Raw genomic sequence first — 5997 nt, forward strand, 5'->3', positions numbered from 1 at the left:
GAAAGCCCTTCTGCGCATGCGCCAAAGCGGGATTGCGTCATCGGCCCGCGACGTGCCCGGAGGCCACGCCCCCTTCGGCGTCATGCCGCGTCTGCGCATGCGCTGCCCTTACTCCGCCGGGGGGGGGCGCGGTGCTGCCACCTGGCGAAAAAATTTGGGTACTGCAGCCCGTCCAGCTAACGGACTGCACAGTTTATTATAGAGGCACGGCATCAAGAAGGGAACTCTGCCCACGGCCCGTTAGGAAGTTGCCTGGCTTCCCATCTCGGTGGATGAAGTTCCGGCAGCGAACATTCTCGATTCAACTAGTCTAGCGAAAAAGAAAAAAAGAAAAAAAAAAAAAATCACTCCAGAGACCAGGCTTACGCTTTTTTTCCCCCCCTTATGAAAACACTACCAACAGTGCCTGAACGAGAAAAGAGGTCACGAAAGTTTTTATTGTAAAATGGAAGGGCACGAAAGAGAACAGAATTCGACAGACGAGACGTAAACCTCTGCAGCTCTTTCCCCGTGCCTATCGGACATCGGTTTCCAAAAGCTTTCTCGGGTGAGCGCCTTTTGTCTTTGAGCAGTGCAACAGACGCTTTGCAAACAGCACAAGTCTGCTTTTGAACCATCGTTTCAGACTTTGCAATCACTTGAGATGGGGCGCTTTGTACTTAAGAGAAACAAAACCCGCTCTGAGTCTTCCCTTTAACGATACAGGCCTATTCCCCTTTCCCTTAGAGAAACAACCTACTCGCTTCTGAGCTCTCGAGGAATCTTAACACTCCCAACACACTGCGCCGTCAAGATGAACAAAGCAGTTTCCTACCACGTTGCCAGCGAGCGATAGGACCGTCTCGAGACGAAGTTTCCTCGGACAAAAACCCGAGAGATCTTCAAGACTCGGTCCAAACGGCTCCGTCCCCGTTCAATCGCAGTCCCCTTCGGCTCCACACCGCTGCCTTGTGGGAACGCCCCCTAGAAAAAAAGAAACGCTTCCATCAGGGTAACAAGCAGAATACAGCTCTAGCCTTGAGGACGGCTGGCACGCACACGGCCTGTATCGCCGCGGTCCCCTGAGCCGCAGCTCAGCGCGCGCCGACAGCGGTGACGGAGGACGCGCTGAAGGCGAAAAGCCGAAAGCCAACCCCCCGAAGCCCAGAACCGTGCTCAGGCACCCAGGAGTTAAGCCTAAAACCGGTTGAAAGAGCTGCCTCCTACCTGTTCCCCCCGCCACCTCTCCCCCTCCGAGGTCAGCACCTTTCCTCGCGATCCCTTTTCGCAAACAAAAGACGGACGCCTGCGGTCTCAGCTCGGTACCGAAGCACCACGACGCGCTTGCCGGCGGCGTGCTCTCTCACAAGGCTGACAGCTTCTCTGCACGCAACAGCCGAGGCCCTGTGAAAGGGGAGGAAGGCAAACACCGATCACGTCTCGCCGGGGTCAGGAGGGAGTCGGGGTGCGCCGCAGTCAGAGCCCAACGCCTTCCCCAGAGGAATTACCGGGGCACAACAAGAGGCAGGAGCGATCGGCAGACAGGCAGGTAACACGCACGGCAGCGATACCCACGGCAGACTGGCAGGACGCTTCCAGCCGCTTCACCCCGCCGCTTTGTTTCGAATTTCGTTACAAGGCAGTCCGATTCTTAAGGCTCACTCTGCTTTGAAGAGCTGCTGGAGAAAGGCTAACACGTGGCATCGGCGTTACCGTCGGAATTCCGGCGTAAAAATCACGGCAAAGCCGTGCCTTGTCAAGCGGCTTCCCAAGCAGGCTCTGGAGCCTTTCCACGAGACGGGCAAAGCCGGAGTCCCGCGGGAACCCTGTGCCAGCTCCGTCAGTACGGCCGAGCTCTCCGACAAAGCGCACCGCCGTACGGAAACGTAAAGCGGGTTTATACCTCGGGCTCCTTTACAGCCTCGGAAAACAATACTGCCCGGCCGGACGCGCTGCTTTAAGCGCCTAGCAGGCCCGGCTGCGTTACCACGAGGGACCGACAGTTCCTCCCCGGCCGTTGCCCGAGCCGCAGCGCAGCACTCGGAAGCGGCGGGCACACGGAGCCTCGCGGGCCCTCGGCGGCTACAAAAGGGATCCCTCCGTAGTCAGCACTCCGACTCGCAAGCACGAGGCACGCCTGGCGAAGTAACATCTCGAGCGACCTTCGGTTCCGCTCCCCTTGACTTGTCGACGGACGCTTCCGGACGAACCTAGGGACAAAGGGAAAACAAAAGGCCCCCGTTTCGCTGGGAAGCAAACCAAAAGGCCTCTTCCCCTCGGCTGCTCCGGCCCCGGAGCTGACTGTCACGACACAAGACCAGCCAGACACCTGAGCTGCCGCTGCCTCCCAGCCCTCCCCGGCAGTTAAAAGGCTTGCGGAGAAAGCAGCAGTCGGGGGCGACGGCTGGGGATTCCGCTGCCGGCTGCCTTTTCTTGCTCTGGCCCGCTCGCAGGGGCGGGAAGAGGCTCCTGAGCCACACACACACACACACACCCCCCCCGGCCGCGACAGCGTTACCGCAGGCCCCGAGGCAGCCTCTCTGCGGCCCGCGGGAGCCGGCAGCCCCAGCCGGCTGCCACGGCTCAGGCCAGCGGCTGGGGGAAAGACAAAGCCCCGCGCAGAGCTGCGGCGGCTGCCCGGGCAGCCCGGAGGCGGCGGCGGGTGGGCGGCGGGGCGGCGCGGGCCGACCCCTCTCTCCCGGGCGCCGCCGCCACAAGCGAGCACCGGGGCCGCCCCGCCGCCGCTCCTCGCCGAGGTAGCGGCGCGGCTCCGAGAAAAAAAAAAAAAAAAAAAACCAAAACAAAACACCACCCACCCAGAAAAGGGCAGCCCCGTGAGGAGCCCGCTGACCACCGTCCCTGCCGGGGAGACGAGAACCGGCGGCAGCCCCGCCGGTGCCGGGCCGGGCCGCCCGCCTGCCTCAGCCCGCCCGCCGCCGGCACCAGGCGCTCCCTGCCGCGGCCGAGCGCCGGGCCGCCACATCCCCCCCGACCGGGCCGCTGCCCGCCGGCCCCCGGCCGCCCTTCAGCCCGAGCGCGCCGCCGCACGTCCCGGCCCGAAAGTCTCCCGGGCTACCGGCGAAGGCTCCGCACCTCCACGGCCGCTCCAGCGCGCCGCGCGGGCCGGCAGTGAACCCGCCTTTCCCGGGCCGGATGCGTCCTCTGCCCCTACGCACGAGGCCGGAAGCCCCGCCCCTAGGGGGGGGTCAAAGCCGCTTCTGCGCATGCGCCGCCCTCCGTCGGCCAGCAAGGCTTCTGCGCATGCGCCAAAGCGGGATTGCGTCATCGGCCCAGACGCACGGGGCCGGAAGCCCCGCCCCTGAGGGTCAAAGCCGCTTCTGCGCATGCGCTGACCTTACCTGGCCAGAAAGCCCTTCTGCGCATGCGCCAAAGCGGGATTGCGTCATCGGCCCGGACGCACGGGGCCGGAAGCCCCGCCCCTGAGGGTCAAAGCCGCTTCTGCGCATGCGCTGACCTTACTTGGCCAGAAAGCCCTTCTGCGCATGCGCCAAAGCGGGATTGCGTCATCGGCCCGCGACGTGCCCGGAGGCCACGCCCCCTTCGGCGTCATGCCGCGTCTGCGCATGCGCTGCCCTTACTCCGCCGGGGGGGGGCGCGGTGCTGCCACCTGGCGAAAAAATTTGGGTACTGCAGCCCGTCCAGCTAACGGACTGCACAGTTTATTATAGAGGCACGGCATCAAGAAGGGAACTCTGCCCACGGCCCGTTAGGAAGTTGCCTGGCTTCCCATCTCGGTGGATGAAGTTCCGGCAGCGAACATTCTCGATTCAACTAGTCTAGCGAAAAAGAAAAAAAGAAAAAAAAAAAAAATCACTCCAGAGACCAGGCTTACGCTTTTTTTCCCCCCCTTATGAAAACACTACCAACAGTGCCTGAACGAGAAAAGAGGTCACGAAAGTTTTTATTGTAAAATGGAAGGGCACGAAAGAGAACAGAATTCGACAGACGAGACGTAAACCTCTGCAGCTCTTTCCCCGTGCCTATCGGACATCGGTTTCCAAAAGCTTTCTCGGGTGAGCGCCTTTTGTCTTTGAGCAGTGCAACAGACGCTTTGCAAACAGCACAAGTCTGCTTTTGAACCATCGTTTCAGACTTTGCAATCACTTGAGATGGGGCGCTTTGTACTTAAGAGAAACAAAACCCGCTCTGAGTCTTCCCTTTAACGATACAGGCCTATTCCCCTTTCCCTTAGAGAAACAACCTACTCGCTTCTGAGCTCTCGAGGAATCTTAACACTCCCAACACACTGCGCCGTCAAGATGAACAAAGCAGTTTCCTACCACGTTGCCAGCGAGCGATAGGACCGTCTCGAGACGAAGTTTCCTCGGACAAAAACCCGAGAGATCTTCAAGACTCGGTCCAAACGGCTCCGTCCCCGTTCAATCGCAGTCCCCTTCGGCTCCACACCGCTGCCTTGTGGGAACGCCCCCTAGAAAAAAAGAAACGCTTCCATCAGGGTAACAAGCAGAATACAGCTCTAGCCTTGAGGACGGCTGGCACGCACACGGCCTGTATCGCCGCGGTCCCCTGAGCCGCAGCTCAGCGCGCGCCGACAGCGGTGACGGAGGACGCGCTGAAGGCGAAAAGCCGAAAGCCAACCCCCCGAAGCCCAGAACCGTGCTCAGGCACCCAGGAGTTAAGCCTAAAACCGGTTGAAAGAGCTGCCTCCTACCTGTTCCCCCGCCACCTCTCCCCCTCCGAGGTCAGCACCTTTCCTCGCGATCCCTTTTCGCAAACAAAAGACGGACGCCTGCGGTCTCAGCTCGGTACCGAAGCACCACGATGCGCTTGCCGGCGGCGTGCTCTCTCACAAGGCTGACAGCTTCTCTGCACGCAACAGCCGAGGCCCTGTGAAAGGGGAGGAAGGCAAACACCGATCACGTCTCGCCGGGGTCAGGAGGGAGTCGGGGTGCGCCGCAGTCAGAGCCCAACGCCTTCCCCAGAGGAATTACCGGGGCACAACAAGAGGCAGGAGCGATCGGCAGACAGGCAGGTAACACGCACGGCAGCGATACCCACGGCAGACTGGCAGGACGCTTCCAGCCGCTTCACCCCGCCGCTTTGTTTCGAATTTCGTTACAAGGCAGTCCGATTCTTAAGGCTCACTCTGCTTTGAAGAGCTGCTGGAGAAAGGCTAACACGTGGCATCGGCGTTACCGTCGGAATTCCGGCGTAAAAATCACGGCAAAGCCGTGCCTTGTCAAGCGGCTTCCCAAGCAGGCTCTGGAGCCTTTCCACGAGACGGGCAAAGCCGGAGTCCCGCGGGAACCCTGTGCCAGCTCCGTCAGTACGGCCGAGCTCTCCGACAAAGCGCACCGCCGTACGGAAACGTCAAGCGGGTTTATACCTCGGGCTCCTTTACAGCCTCGGAAAACAATACTGCCCGGCCGGACGCGCTGCTTTAAGCGCCTAGCAGGCCCGGCTGCGTTACCACGAGGGACCGACAGTTCCTCCCCGGCCGTTGCCCGAGCCGCAGCGCAGCACTCGGAAGCGGCGGGCACACGGAGCCTCGCGGGCCCTCGGCGGCTACAAAAGGGATCCCTCCGTAGTCAGCACTCCGACTCGCAAGCACGAGGCACGCCTGGCGAAGTAACATCTCGAGCGACCTTCGGTTCCGCTCCCCTTGACTTGTCGACGGACGCTTCCGGACGAACCTAGGGACAAAGGGAAAACAAAAGACCCCCGTTTCGCTGGGAAGCAAACCAAAAGGCCTCTTCCCCTCGGCTGCTCCGGCCCCGGAGCTGACTGTCACGACACAAGACCAGCCAGACACCTGAGCTGCCGCTGCCTCCCAGCCCTCCCCGGCAGTTAAAAGGCTTGCGGAGAAAGCAGCAGTCGGGGGCGACGGCTGGGGATTCCGCTGCCGGCTGCCTTTTCTTGCTCTGGCCCGCTCGCAGGGGCGGGAAGAGGCTCCTGAGCTACACACACACACACACACACCCCCCGGCCGCGACAGCGTTACCGCAGGCCCCGAGGCAGCCTCTCTGCGGCCCGCGG

The 5997-nt window shown here is 61.6% G+C and overlaps 1 long non-coding RNA gene across 2 annotated transcripts; it reads right to left on the bottom strand.

Moving 5' to 3' along the window:
• Positions 1-3395: 3395 nt before the first annotated feature.
• LOC129783288 (uncharacterized) lies at positions 3396-5611 on the bottom strand. 2 transcript variants are annotated; one of them, XR_008745226.1, is made up of 4 exons: positions 4953-5611; positions 4673-4848; positions 4281-4429; positions 3396-3776 (listed from the first exon to the last, which is right to left on the bottom strand). It is a non-coding gene; the product is annotated as an uncharacterized LOC129783288 (long non-coding RNA). The 2 variants fall into 2 exon arrangements; XR_008745225.1 differs by lacking the exon at positions 4953-5611 and having other exon boundaries at positions 4673-4946.
• Positions 5612-5997: the final 386 nt, after the last annotated feature.

This window comes from Falco peregrinus, unplaced genomic scaffold, assembly GCF_023634155.1.
Source record: "Falco peregrinus isolate bFalPer1 unplaced genomic scaffold, bFalPer1.pri scaffold_146_ctg1, whole genome shotgun sequence".
NCBI lineage: Eukaryota > Metazoa > Chordata > Aves > Falconiformes > Falconidae > Falco > Falco peregrinus.